The sequence below is a fragment of the Symphalangus syndactylus genome, chromosome 10, assembly GCF_028878055.3.
Source record: "Symphalangus syndactylus isolate Jambi chromosome 10, NHGRI_mSymSyn1-v2.1_pri, whole genome shotgun sequence".
NCBI classification, from domain to species: domain Eukaryota; kingdom Metazoa; phylum Chordata; class Mammalia; order Primates; family Hylobatidae; genus Symphalangus; species Symphalangus syndactylus.
The window spans coordinates 15,588,339-15,606,940 of record NC_072432.2 but is presented as its reverse complement, the minus strand read 5'-3'; positions in this window follow the sequence as shown (position 1 = coordinate 15,606,940).

The following is an 18,602-nucleotide window of genomic DNA, read 5'->3' as shown; positions in this document are numbered from 1 at the left end:
TTTTTTTCAAAGCTTAAATTTAAAGATTTCTTCAGTCAAAGATAATAATAAGGCATTTATTAATTAACTGAAATTTAAATTTAGTTATAAAGCTGAGAACATGTATATTTTTGTTCTACAAACAGTATCTTATTTCAATAGAAGATACACAATGTACCCAATTTTCTGGCTTTCTTGAATACTGTTTTGAAAACGGTTTTAATGCTGTGGTCAATAACAGAAGAAATGGTTTGTCACTAGCTGTGTTCAATAGCTACAGGCCATTAAAATTACCCTGATAAAATTCTCCATGGGTGTATAAGGTAATACATTTGTCAGACTGACAGATATAGATATAATTTATAGATTTCTAAGGCAGCAAAGAACGTGCATAAATATAGATCTCTGCAGAAAGAAGACTATACAAGAACCAATGAGCAGATACATTTCCAATAGACTCTTGTAACATTTTGATGTCTTCTTTGCCACATTTAATTTGACAAAGAATTTAAGCTTTCCATGTTTCTCATTGACTTCTAAAATTAACATCAACTTGGAGAAGGCAAAGACATGATAAACAGCATCTGTTCCACAAAGCTGCTTGGTGGATGAAAATCTGAGAAAAGTATGAGACCGGAGACTCTCTAAATAGATATATCAACACGTGCACACACACACACATACACACACACACACACACACTCATACTAATTTTAAGGCTGATTAAATTCACAAGTCTGTTACAGCTCAGCCACTATTCAAGAGAGAAAAGTTTTCTAATTTGTCAAAGTTCATTTTAGCATCTGATAATTGGTTGGATGTAAATATGTAAAGATAGATGTGAGGTCATCAGTCAAATCAATTTGAAAACTTTAACCTGACTGGAGTGAAAAAAGACCTGAGAAATAAAGAAGATATATTTGTGGACAAAAAGCAGAGTGCAGATGAGGCATATATCTAGATAATTTAAGCAAAATCAATTTTTACAACTTAAAAAAATTATCTTGAAATGTCAGATGAAAGTAGGCATTTTAAGGTCTCAGTTATCTGAAGAATTGCTTTAAATTTTTTTCGCTGTATACATGTTTGTGAGACATAAACCGGCAGAAATCTAAAATTATTCCTTGCACTGTCAGTTGAAGCAAAGAGGAACAAAGCATCTCAACTAAGTCTCCGAAGGTTTCATACCACTTTTATTTATGTTAGAACGCAAATGTACTATGTACCACTTTATCATGAGCACTCATGATAACTCAATGCTACTATTCCAGTGCTCCCCAAATAATATTATGAAAGCAAGCAGAAAGAAGGAAGGAAGGAAGGAGGAGAAGGAGAAGGAGAAGGAGAAGGAGAAGGAGAAGGAGAAGGAAGGAAAAGGAAAGAAAAGGAAGAGAAGGGAAGGGAGGGAAGAAAGGGAGGGAGGGAGGGAGGGAAGGAAGAGAGGGAGGGAGGAAGGGAGGGCAGGCAGGTGGGCCAGAGAGAGGAAAAATATAATGAATCAGTGAAACTGATTTAGTTGGAAGTGAAGCAGCTTTGTGATCAAAATGCTCATAAAAGTTGATTGCTATTCTGCATTAATTGAGTATCTATTAAATGGAAAGAAGGTTGGGTTTGCTTTTTACTTTTTAATTATTAGAATGTATTCGGGGGCACTGACATTCTAATATCTGAACTCTCCCCTATTTTTACTGTATATATATATTACAAGTCCCCATAATAATATAAATATTGGGAATTTTTAGTAGTTTAAAAGAATAAAATTTTGGAATTATTTGTTTCACATAGACCTAGACATAAGTTAAAAATATATTAGGGTTGTTATGGCAAAGAAAAATTGTATGTGGTATAAGATGATACAAATGAGCAATGAAGGCACGTTTAATATTACACACTGGACAAGATCTCAGAAAAGGCTTCACAAATCATGACTTTGTCTTGAGAGAGGACTTCATCAAAACTGCTCCACAAAAGAAGCACGACTAATACACTCTTCAGTAAAATTGTTATTATTGCACCGACCTATTGATAAATTATTGTTTTCAAAATGTGACATCTAAAAAGAGAAAAACAACAAGTACATGAATTTTACTTAAAATAATTTTTACACTCACATATAAATGCTCATTTAAAAAAGAACAGGGGACTGAATTACAGCCGTTATAATCTGAACGTAAAGTATGTTCAGGTGTTGAATTTTTAGAATTTTATTTTTTTTATTTCCATTGATGTCCAAGCTCAGTAAAAGCCTGAACAAGACAATTCCCATAGAATATCAGAAATACAATATGAATTGGCTCTTAAACTAAAAGGGAGACACTTATGCTTTCAACAGGCCAGAATTTAAGTTCCCACCAGAAACAATGAAAAAAAAAAACAGATAAAATGTAAGCGTTTTTAAAAAATATTTTAACGAAATTGGACATCAGGCAACAAAAGACAATGATTCATGAGAGACACAAAACTTCATGAGAGGAGTCTTCAGTCTCCACAGCTGATGGCCAAGTGACAGTTTTTGTTATGACATAAGAAGGGGAAGCACTGTAGAGCCCAGGGCTCTCTGAGATAAAGCAAAAACTCTGGTTATGAAAATATCCATAATTCACAAGAAAGAATGGTAATGCTGCACACACAGAGATGTGAAGATCTGCAGTTGATCTCCCTCATGCCTTCAGCTGAGTACTGATCAGTGCATACATTTGGGCACATGTACTGAGGCTGCAAAAAGTATCATTAAAAAGAGAAGAAGGAACAATCCCTGGGGCTCAGTCATGGCTGGTAATCGTTCCTTTTCCCACTAGTTAACGTGAGAAACTTCATAATTTAGAGTATTGCACAGAACACTTGGAAGAGCTTTGCCTGGGTGGCGGGGAAATTAACTTCAGACGAAACACTGCTCTGGTCGCACTTAACAAACATGAAAAAGCAAGTCTGGAAAGGATCAATTTCCCAGTAAAACTGAATCACTCTAAAATGCTTAAGAATACTTATTTTGAGACGGAGTCATGCTCTGTCACCCGGGCTGGAGTGGAGTGACACTATCTCAGCTAACTGCAACCTCTGCCTCCTGGGTTGAAGTGATTCTCCTGCCTCAGGCTGAGTAGCTGGGACTACAGGCACGTGCCACCATGCCCGGCTAATTTTTGTGTTTTTAGTAGAGACAGAGTTTCACCATGTTGGCCAGGCTGGCCTCGAACTCCTGACCTCAAGTGATCCGCCCACCTCAGCCTCCCAAAGTGCTGGGATTACAGGCATAAGCCACAACGCCCAGCCAAAAATGCCTAAGAAAACTTATAAGAATACAAAAATATCTAGCACACAATCAGTAAAATTCAATGCTAGACATGCAACTAAGCAGAAAAATATAATTAACAGAAATACTAGCCATCAAAACCAACTCAGGAAGGACAGGGTGAGGCTGGGCATGGTGGTTCATTCCTGTAATCCCAGTGCTTTGGTAGGCTGAGGTGGGAGGATCACTTGAGCTCAGGATTTTGAGACCAGCCTGGGCAACACAGTGAGACCCTATCTGTACAAAAAATTAAAAATTAACCAGGCATGGTGGCAGGTGCCTGTAGTTCCAGATACTCTGAAGGCTGAGGTAGAGAATTGAGCCCAGGAGCTCCAGGTTGTAGTGAGCTGTGATTGCTCCACCGGCACTTCAGCCTAGGTGACAGAGTGACTCTGTCTCAAAAAAAAAAAAAAAAAAACACAGGTCTTAAGTAGGTAATGACATTAAAATAGTTATTATTACTATTGGGGCAATTAATAGTATAGCATGCATTGTAGTGGATAAGATTTGTAATTTGAAGATATAGCTATCATAACTGTATAAAATAAAATACAGAAAGAAAAAAATACTAAAAAATAAACAGAACATCATGGTCTGTGAGACAGCTTTAAGCAGTTTAACTACAATGTATCAGGAAAAAGGAAAGAGGGCTGACCTAGGAAAAATATTTGAAGAAATGGTGCACCAAATTTCCAAAGTTAATAAAAACAATCATCTCCTAGATTGAAAATCTAAATGATTTACCTAACAAAGATCAGAATGCCAGCAGACTTTTTTTTTCAGAAACAATGCCAGAAAGTACAGCCACAAAACTAAATTACTGAAATGACTAAAACAAGCAAAAAAAGATGTCAGCCTAGATTTCCATAACTAATAAATATATCATTTGGAGATAAAGATAAAATAAGTACTTGTTACACATAGAAGAGCTAAAAGAAAATAATTTGAGAGGAAAATAATAGATCTTTACAAAGAAATGCATAGAACCAGAATTGGTCATCACATTGGTAAATATAAATAACTATCTTTATGATTATTATATTTTGTTTTACAAATTGGCATCTTTATTTCTCAGTTTGTAGAAATATTCTTAATTTGTTGATGTAGCAAATAAATTTCAACTTTGCTATGCAAAAAACAAGATAATCTGCTCTGCAACAAACTTTATGTAGTTCAACTGCATACAGGCAACATGATATATGTGAAAAAATTACTAACTGAACTACAGGTATTAAATACTGAAAAGAGTTAACAGTTTATTATAATTTATTTTACTTCAGAATCTAGGAAGTTCACATCCATTAACAGTTCTAGTGCAATTTCAGGTGCAATTGGGAGCTCAGGAACCTCGGGGGAGCTGTTGGGGTAGCGAAACTTACACGTAAAATACATGTGCATACTTTTGATAGCACACGCGAAGGTATCTCTCTAAATTTGACCTCATTGGTTTCATTCACAGCAAATTGACCTGGGCCACTCAATGTGGCTTTTATTGTGCCTGATGTTAATGCATGTTCTTTTTTTTACAATAAATTCATGGCCATCAGATGATATCAATTTCACATACATCGCATCAGGGCCTTCACAGCCACCACAGGTTTTCTCCTCTCCATCCATTTTGTTCTTATGAAATTCTACTTTGCTTCCCCAGGAACTTCAGTGGTTTCTCATCAGCCCCACAACCACTGCAGCCCAAATATATGGGCAAATATATTTGGGCAAAAATATTTGGGCAAAAGAATTGAACAGACATCTCATCAAAGAATATATACTGATGGCAGATAAGCATATGAGAAGATGTTCAACATCATATATCATTAGGGATTTGCAGATTAAAATGACAGTGAGATACAATTACAAAAGATCAGAATGGCAAAAATCAGAAACTCTGACAACACCAAATGCTGGTGAGGATGTGGAGCAACAGGAACTCTCACTCACTGCTGGTGGGAATGCAAACTGTGATAGCCACTTCAGAAGACAGTTTTCAGCTTCTCACAAACCTAAACACACTCTTGTCATATGATCCAGTCATTGTGCTCCTTGGTATTTACCCACATGAGTTGAAAACTTATGTCCACACAAAAAACTACACATAAATGTTTACAGCAGGTTTATTCATAATTGCTAAAACTTGGAAGCAAACAAGATCTCCTTCAGCAGGTGGATTAACAAACCATGGTACATCCAGACAATGTAATATTATTCAGTGGTAAAAATAAATGAGCTATCAAGTCATGAAAAGACATGGAGGAATGTCTTAAATGCATATCACTAAGTAAAATCAGATAATCTGAAGAGGATATATATTGTATGATTCCAAGTATATGACATTCTGGAAAATGCAGAACTATGGAGATAATATAAACATCTGTGGTTGTAAGGGGGTAGTGTGGAAGGAAGGATGAAGACACAGAGCACAGAGGATTTTTTAGGGCAGTGGAACTATCCTGTATGATGCTAGTTTGGGGGATCTATGTCATTACATATTTGTCAAATCCATAGAATGTACAGTGAATCCTAATGTAAGCTATGGATATTGGGTAACTACAATGTGTCAATGTAGGCTTATCAATAATAAATGTGTTACCATGTAGGGGATGTTAATAATGAAGCAAGTTATGCACATATGTGAGAGCTCTGCATTTTCTGCTAATATTGCTGTGAACTAAAACTTCTTTAAAAATAAGTCTACTTTTTAAAAAGAGAGAGAATGAACTCTTTAAGTAAAAAAAAAGATAATTATTTCCACTTATGTTTGTGTATTCAGAAAAAATTAAAAATAAAGATACTTATTTGATTAATAACATATGTATAAGTATATTGACAGTAAGACTAGTTCAAAGAATAGGAAGATAAAAATGGAAGTATGTTGTCCTGGGATTCTTACATGTAAAGTGATATGATATAACATGAATGTAGAATGTGAGGAATGAATTACATATTATAAAAATCCAAAAGTAACCACTAATATAACACAGCAAAGAGTTGTAGCTAATGTGGCAACAAGTGAAATGAAATGCAATTACAAAAAATATTCAATTAATTCAAAGGAAGGCCAACAGAAAAGAAAAAAAGACGACAAATTAAAACCAGCAGAAAAAAGTAATTCCAACTTTATCAATAATTATATGATGCACTCTCTATATCCCAACTAAAGGGCAGAAATTGTCATATAGCATAAAAAGCAAGTCCTCATTAAAAACTGACTTTACATATAAAGGCATGAATAGGTTGAAAGTAAAAGGGTAAGAAAAAATATACCAAAAAATTACCTATGAAGAGAAAGCAGGGATGGTTCTATTAATATCAGAGAAATAAATTTCAGAGTAATTCAAGGATAAATTTCAAAATGATGAAGGTGTCAATTCATTTAAAGGACAAAATAATTCTAAATGGTTATGCACCTAATAACAGAGTTTTACAAGTCATTCAGTAAAAACTGATAAAACTACAAGGAGAAATAGAAAAATATACAATTAAAGCCAGGGATTTTAATATCCCACTCTCAATATGTGACAGAATTAAGTATGCAGGATATAGGTGAGAATAATGGGGGCTCAAACAACATTCAACCAAGTTGACCCAGTTGACACTTTCAGAATATTCCACCCCAAAATAACAGAATACAGGAATCAGTATCTTCTTCCAAATATTAGCGGAACAATTACTAAAAACAAAATAGTCTAGGCCAGAAGACAAGTCTCAGTAAACATAAGGTACTCAAGTCAGACAAAACGTATTATCGGACCACAATGAAATTAAACAAGAAATTAAAAAAAAAAAAAAAACTTGAAAGCCCCAAATGTTTGGAAGCTAAATATCATACTTCTAAATAATTTAAATGTAAATTAAAAAACAAAAATAGAGATTAGAAAGTATTTTGAAGTCAATACAAATGGAAACTAAACATGTAGGAAAAAAAGTTTCAAAGCAATATTCTCAGTTTCTACCTAAGGACAAATTGGAACTAAAAGCCAATGTAAATTATATCCAAAATAAGGAGAAGGAAATAGTCAATATAGAGCAGAAGTTAATTAAATAGAAAACAGCAAAACAATAAAGAAAATATATGAAACCAAAAGGTAGCTCTTTGATAACAGCAATAAAAATGATTAACTTCTCTGCAGGAACACAGAGAGAATAGACAAATTAACAGTATCAGGAATAAGAGTAGTGCCATCACCACAGAGCTGATAGATATATTTAAAAAAAAGATAATTATTAAATATTATGAACAACTTCATTTTAGAGTTGTTCTTTCATAACATAGATGAGAAAATTTCTTGAAAGTCTTAAACTACAAAAGCTTTATCAAGAGATAGAGATCCACAACAGCCCCCATGTGTATTAAAGAAGTTAAATTTGTACTTCAAAACCTTTCCAACAACAAAAACAAAATTCGAGACTCAGATGGTTGCACTTTTGAATGCTACTGAACTTTTAGGTAAAAGACCAATTCTGCACAAACCCTCCCCGAAAACTGAGAACACAGTATTTCTGAATTTATTCAATAAAGCCAGCATTACTCTGAGACACAAAGCATATCAATAGAAAAAAAAATGTAGACAAGTATCTCTCGTGAACACAGATGCAAAAATTCTAAACAAAATCATAATGTATCAAATTAAACAATAAGTCAAAATGATAACACATCATGACCAGGTAGGATGTATAAATAATACAAATACACTAAAAAAATCTATTAATGTATTCACAATGTTAACAGATTAAGAAGGAACATCCATGTAAATATTTCAAGAGATGAGAGAAATCATTTGACAAAATCCAATGTCTGCTTTTCATAAAAACTCTCAGCAAACGAAGAGTAGTAGAATTTTTTAATCTAATAAAGACAATCTATAAAAAATATACTCCTATCAATACACTTAATGGTGAAAGACTAAATGCTTATTTTCTAACATCAGGAACAAGGAACTCTCACCAATTCTCATTCCAGCCAGTACAATCAGACAAGAAGAAAAATTGAAGATATCCAGTTTGAGAGGGGAAAAGCTACAAGACTTAAGTGTATTTATCACGGTCACAATATAGAACATGGATATACATAATTAATTGTATTTATATATACTAGCAACAAACACTTGGAAATCAAAGTAAAAAATACTATCCCAACTAGAATTTTAAAATAGGAAGCTTTGGAATAAATATGATGAAGATATATAAGGCCTGTGTACTAAAATCTAAAAGCCTTCCTGAAAGAAAACAATGATTTAAACAAACGGAGAGAAAGATTGTGTTCGCAGGTTAGAAAACTCAATCTGTTATCAGATCTCTCCAAAGCTATATATCAATTCAATGTGATAATAATCATAATTCGAGCAAGTTTCTCTTTTAAGAATTTGACAAGGAAATTCTAAGGTTTATATGGTAATGCAAATAGCATAGAATAGCCAACACAAATTTGAAAAAGAAGAGTGAAGTAGGAAGAAATACACACTACCTGACTTTAAGACATATTATGAAGCTGCAGTAATCAGGAGAATGTGTTATTGGTATAAAGAGTAATACACAGATCAATGGAACAGCATAGAGAGTTTAGAAATAGACCCACACATATATGGTAAATTGACTTTTGACACAGATACAAATACATCTCAGTAGAAAAATGGATAGTATTTTCAAAATACGGTGCCAGAAATTTTGGATATCCTTACATAAAAAAAAATTGACTTTGATCTATACCTAGCACCATACACAGAAGTTGATTCTGAATGGACCCTAGATCCAAAAAGAAAATCTAAATGTATAAAACTTGTAAAAGAAGCCGGGTGCGGTGGCTCACGCTTGTAATCCCAGCACTTTGGGAGGCTGAGGCGGGCGGATCACGAGGTCAGGAGATCGAGACCACGGTGAAACCTCGTCTCTACTAAAATAAAAAAAAATTAGCCAAGCGTAGTGGTGGGCGCCTGTAGTCCCAGCTACTCGGAGAGGCTGAGGCAGGAGAATGAAGTGAACCCGGGAGGCGGAGCTTGCAGTGAGCCGAGATCGTGCCACTGCACTCCAACCTGGGTGACACAGCGAGACTCCACCTCAAAAAAAAAAAAAAAAAAAAAAAAAACTTGTAAAAGAAAAACATAGAAGAAAAGAATCTACATTACTTTGGGTAAGGCGAAATTTCTAAGTACAATGCCCAAAGTATGTTCTATAAAAGAAAAGAATGGCAAATTATACTTTATCAAAATTAGAGTATCTGTGTTTTCAATGGTACTCTAAGGGAATAAAAAAGTCAAGGTAAAGAGTAGAACAAAGTTTTGCAAATCACATTCACATGTGATCAAAAAGATCTTATGTCCAAAATATATATACAAAACTCCCAAAACTCAATAATAAAAACACCAACAATTCAATTAAGAAACGTAAAAGTTCTATACAGACAGAGACTAAAAAAGACGGTTGAAATGAATGCTTGTAAAGATGTTCAGCTCATTGGTGATCAAAGAAGTGCAAATTAAAACCACGATGCAATAACACTACATACACATCAATTGGAATGGCTAAAATGAAAACTGTGGCCCAACGAAATGTTGATGAGAATTTAGAAGAACCAGAACATTTATATTTTACTGGTGGGAATGAAAATGACATAACCACTTTGGAAAATAACTTGTTGATTCCTTAAAAAGTTTAACATATATCTACTATGTGATTCAGCCAAACAATTCTAGTTGTTTGACTGAGAGAAATGAAATCATATGTTCGTAAAAAGCCTTTCCCAAGAATGTTCATAGCAGCCTTATTTAAAATAGCTCAACACAGGAAATAATACAAGTGTCCATCAGCAAATGAATGGTAAAACTTCTATATTTATAAATATCTACTTAGCAGTATAAAGAAATGAACTACAGATACATGCAACGATATGGATAAAATTCAAAATAATTATGCTGAGTGAAAGAAGTTAGCCCTTCCTTCTCAAAAGTGCATGCTCTTTGATTTCATTTATATTAAATTCTAGAAAATGCAAACCAATCTATAGTTATAGAAAAGAAATCAATGGCTGCATGAGGATGAGGAGAAGAAGTAGAAATAGGTTGCAAAGGGGCATGAGGAAACTTTCAGTGTGGTGGAAATGTTCATTGTGTTTATTAAGGTAATAGATTATGATGGTTTCAAGATGTACGAATATACCTAAAGTTATCGCATTGTTCACTTTACATTCATTTAGTTTATTGCATGTAACAGCTAAAAAAGTTCATTAGAATGTCTGAAAAGATACATAAATAATACGCTTTGAAGTTACATCGTTCTGTATAATTCATGGATTTGATAACATTGACTTGCATGACAAGTAGGTCAGAGACCATCACTAGCTCTGGAGGTCAATCTCGAGCTATATCCTCTATGTATGGCTGCCACCAAGAGTTCCACCAGAGAAAACTGGAAGATACTGAAGGTGTGAGCAGGCAAAGGTCAAAAAGTCAATTGCTAGTTTGTCATAGGAAATTAAAAAGCAATATATAGCCTAATTCATGTCTGCAAGCAATCAGTCAGGAGAAATAGAAGTAAAATGTCCAAGGCAGTTAGAAGTTAAGGGCCAACTGTGTGGCAGCAATGATTTGTACACCAGACTTTCAAAACAGTAGAGAATTCAGACCACAGAAAAGGCAAACAGATAAAATAAGGGATGATTTATTAGTTGAAATGTGAATTGAACAATGTTTAAAATTTGAGTAATAGTTATACAAATAGGGATTGAGAGCAAATTGTGTAGAAACATCAGAAAATGAGGTGGAGGAAGACAGAGAGAGAAAATTGAATTGGCTCTTCTGGTTAAAATTGAGTTTGACTATTGGGAATGATAGACAGTAAATCTGAAAAGGGAACTTCGGATATATTTCAGGTCAGACAGTAGAAACTGGATTTTATCTGGTGGTTAATGTCCTCCCAATTTATTGTGCGAGATGTCTAGCTAGGGTGTGCAGAATACCCTAAAGAGATGAAAGGCTGCAGATAAGGGGTTAGCTAAGTGGCTACAACAGCAATCCAGGATAGGAAGGCACTGACAAAGACCTGGTCTTTAGTGGTATCAACTGCTGACTCCTTCAAAAGACCATAAAAACAATCCACTGATAAAGCAAAAGTAAGTTTATTGCTGACTGCTTTAAGAGAGGCCACTACCTTGATAAGATTCTTAGTAGCATCTGAGAGGAAGGAGAGAAATAGATATTTAAGAGGTTGTCTTGGGCAGGGTGCTGGTAAAGCAGGTCTGTAAGTGGTGTTGGGGGCTGATAGGGCTTGAGTATAGATTATGAACATAATAGCCTGGAATTAATGGATGAAGCCAGTGAGGGTTTTAAAACACTCCTGTAAAGTACAAAGTTTTTTGATGATCTTCGTTAAGAAATCTATTGGCCTGAGAGCTTCTTAAAGTTGTCTGTTGTTTAGGTAAATGAATTTTGCAGAGATCCTGGAAACGCCCCAAGTTATTTACAACTTTGTCTACTTAAGAATGTCTTAATAAAGGCACATTAATGTACGCAGTTGGATAGTATAACACATTCACATTTACAGTAAACATTATAGTTGCTGGTGGTTTTTGGTATTCAACAATGGTAATATTAATAGTTAAGTAGAAGAAAGGATTATCTACGAAACAATAGGATTTGGCAGCCAATTCTATAGAGATAAAATGAAAAGGGCAAATTTGGATGATCGGGGAGTTGACATTTTGAAAACACTCAGCAAAATTTAATTTTAGAATTTAGGGAAAAAGAATTCACAAAGAAAAACATTGAGGACAAATGCTGTTGATTTAAACGGTATTGTTTAGGTATTTATTAACTCTTCACAATTGTATGCATCCTCACCACTATAATTGTAAATGCATCATAGTCATGTTAAATCATATGAAGAAAAAATAGGTATATTTAACAAAATAAAAATAAATTGAATTTGGATGCATTACATTTCAAGTCATTTGTATAGTTTAGATGTTTATTGTGAAGTCTTTGTGATTACAAAGTGAAATCTCTCTTTTGTGACTGCCTGGGTGATTTTTCCTGTATTAACTAACTGAAGGCTCTTGTGTTAACTGTGACTTTTACTTCTCTAGATTTTATATTCCTTGAGGACGAAAAATAAACAAACAAAAACCTGTACCAGACAGATTTAAACAGGCAAGCAAGACTGTATTCAAAACTATGGCAATAGGGGATAGAGATTGAACTAATCTTTGCCAAGCAAACCAAAGCCTGGACTGGAGGATTTTTAAGCACTGGGATGAGCTAGTGCAAAGGTCCAAGAGGATGTTAGGGGAGAAGTTAGTCAATGTACTTAGGACATCTCTTTGCTAATGATCACGTATTAAAGTTAGGCTCCTACTCTCCCACAAAGAGACAGAGGCACTATCTCCTTCAGTGATTACATTTCAAAAAATGGCTCCCAGGTCCTTGAGAAAGACACTCCTGGGTTATAAAACTTCAAGAGTCTTAGAGAAGATTTACATCTCAAAGAGGCAGAGAAAGAAGTTACAATTATGAGTTTTCTAAAGTCAATCTTCTACAAAAAAGTAGGTCATGGGAATGTAGTCATGAACACACCTGTCTCAAGTTTAGCCAATCTAAGGGAAATGTTTAAGTCTCTTCATCAAGGGCTGAAACATTTGTAGCTATCATTCACTTATTCCTCTCTGCAAAGATCAATGCCTTCTGCATATCTAGTGTTCAGTAAACACACAAACACGTGCACACACACATATATACACATATATGTATATACACACAGACATATGGATAAATTGCTATAAATATGTTACTACATATATTCTACAAAAGCTAGATATAATTAATAAACAATGCCTTTGTGCTACTTTAGATATTTAAAGTTATTTTAAAACGTTGGAACATAGGCTTTAATCCTACTGGTTTTTCCTTAGATCTTCAAAGACTCGGTAGTTGTTAAATGTTTAAATCAGCTTGAAAGATAAACATCTTCAAGGGTCTGGGTCATCCTGTGCTATCCCCAAGCCCATTGCACTTCATAACACAGAAACTCTGTCTTCTTTCTAAACCAGAAATGACATTTTCAGTTGATTACATATAACAAAATTCAATCTATTCTTTTTCAGTTTGAGGGTGTTGGAACAAGTTCTTTGAAAAAAAACAAAAAACAAAAACAGAATATATAATTTCCCTGGTTCCTTTTTCTAAATGCATCATTTCCCTTCCCCCAATCAGTGAATTCCAGCTATTAAAAAGTCTTGCTATGTGAACCTAACAACTGTATGTTAAAAATTGTTTCCAAATCTATACAAACCCTTAACACTTGTGCTTAGCAAGTATGTGTTTGTGTGTGTGAGAAAGACAAATCAATACTATTTTAAAGACCAAATTTATTGAAGTTTTAAAAGAAAAACTCCACCCTTAAGATTTACATAAAAAATGAATCATGCAAATGAACTCAAGTTTGCAATATTTGTAACACAAAGATTTCTGTCAAAAAACAGTTGGAAATAACATGCTGTTTGCAATGTAATTGTTACTATTCACTAAAGCAGAAAAGGCAAATGCAGAAAACTTAAAGGCTGACAACCTAGTCATTTAAAACTACAGGTTGTCTTAGGAATGACAATGGTTTTGAAATTCAGCTCAACCCATGCAGAGAAGTTGCTAGCTCCAGATATTGGAGGATATTTAACACTTTCATTGAATATGTTTTTTCCTTTCTTTTTTCTTCAGAACCTTTCCACCAGCCAAGGAAATCTGAGCCAGTTTATTATAGTCTATGAAATATTCAAATAGGCACTGGTCCTCTTTGCAAAGAGCTTCTGGAATTTGAGTTTTTAATGAGGGTATTTGTTTAAATGTGTATAATCCACAGAGCTTTAAAGCCCAGAAACGTGTTGCTTCTGCTAGAAAAAAAAAAATAACTGAAATATACAGCTATATATTTGTTGTGTATAATTGTTAATAGACACATATTTGCATAAGGCTTTTCTTTTTAACGTTCTTATAACAAAGTCTCTATTTTGAAGTTGGAATTGCCCTCATTGGAGAGGCTGACTGACATAAACGATTCTTGTGCCCCTATGTCCTCTTCTGTTTGCACTACTTGTCAGCAACAAATCGTCTCTCCTTGACTAGACTTTAGTCTGACTTCCCTGAGCCCTGTTCTCCACTAGGCCTTCACTTGGGCTTTGTGCTTGCTGAGCTTCCCTAGCCCACTTGAAGCAAGAATCCTGTTACCTCAGCTTGAGAGAACTCCCCACCTTTGACATCTTATCACCTTTAATATCTGACCCAATTCCTTATCCCTCACCATGCCCCAGGTGACATGTGATCACCGTGGCCTGCCTTCAACGAGAATCCTGTTAGGTTAATTTAACAAGGTTCTTCCTACTCTGTTGTAATAGTAATTTTCTGTCTACCAACCGTTCCTCAACCTGCTCCTTGGCTGTAAATTCCGACTTCTTTTCTTTTTTTCTTTTAATTTTTGAGATGGAGTCTCTCTCTGTTGCCCAGGCTGAAATGCAGTGGCATTTTTATGCTTCAGAATAGCCTCAAGCCTCAACCTCTGGGGTTCAAGCCATCCTTGCACCTCAGCCTCCTGAGTAGCTGAGTCCACAGGCATGTGCCCAGCTAATAATAAAAAAAAACAAATGTAGAGACAGGGTCTTGCTATCTTGCCCAGGCTGGTCTTGAACTCTTGAACTCAAGCAATCCTCCTGCTTTGGCTCCCAAAGCATTGGGATTACAGGCACAAGCCACTGCACCCAGCCCCCACTTGTTCTTGATATATTTGGAACTGATCCCAGTTCTATGTGTCAATCAAGAAAAATGATGAGACAAGTCTCAATTATTTTAGGAGGTTTATTTGCTAAAGTTAAAGATGCACTCCCGGGACACAAGTATAGGCCTTTCTCTGAGTATAATTTTGAGGGCTCCCAATTTAAAGGGGAAAGGGTGGGATATTGAGAAGTATGCAATGTTCGTGTAAGGGCGGCAGGGAAAAATAGTCATTCATGCCTTTGTCTGGCCCAGTGAATGCATTTTTTTTTTACACATAAGATGACATAGGCAAATGGAACAGAGGAAAAACGCAGAGAATCTACATTTTTATATAAGACAAGACAGACAAAACGGGGCAGGGGAACAATCAGATACGCATTTGTGTCAGGTGGGCAGGGGTGACTGCATCTGTAGAGATAAGCTATCAACTCACATTGTCGCGGTGAAATTTTAACAGAAACACCTTAGGGTAAAGATCTTGGAGCTCACTAGCAATTTCCTTGTAGGCAAAATATTTCGGGGAGGTGTGTAGCTTTTCATCTTGTAGCCATCTTATTTATTAACCCAAAGGGGGAGGCAAGTTTGCGTTTGCATGACCCAGTTCCCAGCTTAACTTTTCCCCTTGGCTTTATGAGTTTGGGGTACCCAAGATTTATTTTCCTTTCTCATATGCTACTGAAGTGTTTTCCCCAACTGTGTTCCTGAATGAAATCTGTTTTCACCACTTGAATAACTATCTGGTTCTGGGTTTCTTTAAAGTCCTCGCAGGCCATCGTACCCTTGAGTGAATTTGGCTTCTTTATGCCTTCGTTTGTTTGTGTTGTAGCCTCTGCAGGGATCTTCACGAAGGTCTGTGTGGCTGGCCAGTCAGGCCTCAGCTCCTCTTTTATGGATTTTTGTGGCCCAATTGCCCACAAGGAAAAGATCAAGGCACAATAGTTCACTCTCTTATTAATTCCTCTTTTCAGGGCTTTTTCTTACCTAATGTAAGATACAATGAATTTCTCTGAATTTCTCTTCAAAGATTTAGCCTGCTAACTTCCTTGTCTTTTGTTCTCAAACTCAACTTTCTTGTTCCTTCTTGCCCCTAGTTACTGTTAAACAGACTACCCCCTTCCCATCAGCTCTAATAACTCACATCTGTTCCCTTGGTTACCTGCACCCACTGTTCCCCTAAAACTGCACGTCTCACATGCTTCACCACTGTACCTCACAACCCCCTTTTCTTCCATATTTAGAAAAATATTTGCAAGTAGCCAATTGGGTCAGCTCCGATTGTACGGTCCGACCCCAGTCCATGGGGGAGTGACACAGAGGTAGGGACTACCATCAGAGATAAAAGCTCACTGCTCTCCTTTGTTCTTTGTGCTCTTGCCATCTTGACTGATGCAAGTGGCACCCTTCTGCAGAAGTAAATTGCCTTGCTGAGAGAACTTTTGGCTAAGTACTGGTTTCACTTTGCAGCACTGAGCATTTATTCCTAGAGTATTTTTATATTCAACACTTAACATTTGAGAAACAGGTACTCAGAGACCAGAGACAGAGTACTTACTGGCTACTTTCTCCCCCTCACCCCCATCATCTGTGTTAGCCTGAACTTAAAGGTAATTCTAATAACACCTAACCCAACACCATTTCCCAAAAGAATAAACTGAGACCCAAGATTTTGTAGTTCCACTCAATGACAGTTTGATGATTAGAAATCAACTCCTTTTAATTTCAATTCAAGGTTTCTTCCCCTAGAGCACGTTGAAGGAGTGCAGCCAATTTCACCTTAAAATTTGGCTCCCTGGTATAATGAATATTTTGATATGTCAGAGGCATGTGAACCACAGCAACTCCATCTTGAGTAGGAAATGGGTAAAATCAGGCTGACAACTACTGGGCTGCATTCCCAGATGCTTAAGGCATTCCAAGTCACAGGATGAGATATGAAGTCAGCACAAGACACAGGTTATAAAGACCTTCCTGATAAAGTAGTTTGCAGTAAAGAAGCTGGCCAAAACCCATCAAAACCAAGGCCGCGACCCGACACTGCTATACTCCCATTAGTGCCGTTGTGTCTGGAATTGGTGGGTTCTTGGTCTCACTGACTTCAAAAATGAAGCTGCAGACCCTCGTGGTGAGTGTTACAGTTCTTAAAGATGGTGTGTCTGGAGTTGGTTCCTTCAGATGTTTCCAGAGTTTCTTCCTTCTGTTGGGTTCGTGGTCTTGCTGGCCTCAGGAGTGAAGCTGCAGACCTTCGCAGTGAGTGTTACAGCTCTTAAAGGTAGCACGTCTGGAATTCTTTGTTCCCCCCTTCTGGACTTGTTTGTCCCTCCTGGTGAGTTTGTGGTCTCCCTGGCTTCAGGAGTGAAGCTACAAACCTTCGTGGTGAGTATTACAGCTCATAAACACAGTGCAGATCTAAAGAGTGAGCAGCAGCAAGATTTATTGCAAAGAACAAAAGAACAAAGCTTCCACACCATGGAAGGTGACCCAAGCGAGTTGCTGCTGCTGGCTATGGCAGCCTGCTTTTATTCACTTATCTGACCCCACCCACATCCTGCTGATTGGCCCATTTTACAGAGAGCTGATTGGTCCATTTTACAGAGAGCTGATTGGTCCGTTTTACAGAGAGCTGATTGGTTCATTTTGACAGGGTGCTGACTGGTGCATTTACCATCCCTGAGCCAGGAACTGACTGCTGATTGGTGTATTTACAATCCTCTAGCTAGATGTAAAAATTCTCCAAGACCCCACTAGATTAACTAGACATAGAGAACTGATTGGTGCATTTACAAACCTTGAGCTAGACACACGGTGCTGATTGGTGCATTTACAAACCTTGAGCTAGACACAGAGTGCTGACTGGTGCATTTACAAACCTTGAGCTAGACAGAGAGTGCTGATTGGTGTATTTACAATTCTTTCACTAGACATAAAAGTGCTCCAAGTCCCCACCAGATTAGCTAGATAAAGAGTGCTGATTGGTGCATCCACAAACCCCGAGCTAGACACAGGGTGCTGATTGGTGCATATACAATCCTCTGGCTAGATATAAAAGTTCTCCAAGTCCCCATCGGACTCAGGAGCCCAGCTGGCTTTGCCTAGTGGATCCCGGTGCCAGGGCTGTGGGCGGAGCTGCCCACCAGTCCCGTGGCACGTGCCTGCACTCCTCAATCCTTGGGTAGTTGATGTGACCAGGCGCTGCAGAGCAGGGGACGGTGCCTGTCGGTGAGGCTCAGGCCGTGTGGGAACCCAACACAGGGGGGGCTCAGGCATGGTGGGCTGCAGGTCCCGAGCCCCGCCCTGCAGGGAGGCCACCGAGGCTCGGAGAGAATTTGAGCATGGCACGGGCAGGCCAGCCATGCTGGGGGACCCGGCGCCCCCTCCACAGCTGCTGGCCTGGGTGCTAAGCCCCTCACTGCCCAGGGCTGGCAGCATCAGCTGGCCGCTCCGAGTGGGGGGCCTGCCGAGCCCGCACCCACCTGGAACTTGCGCTGGCCCATGAGCACTGCAAGCACTGCGTGCAGCCCCAGTTCCTGCCTGCACCTCTCCCTCCACACCTCCCCACAAGCAGAGGGAGCCGGCTTTGGCCTCAG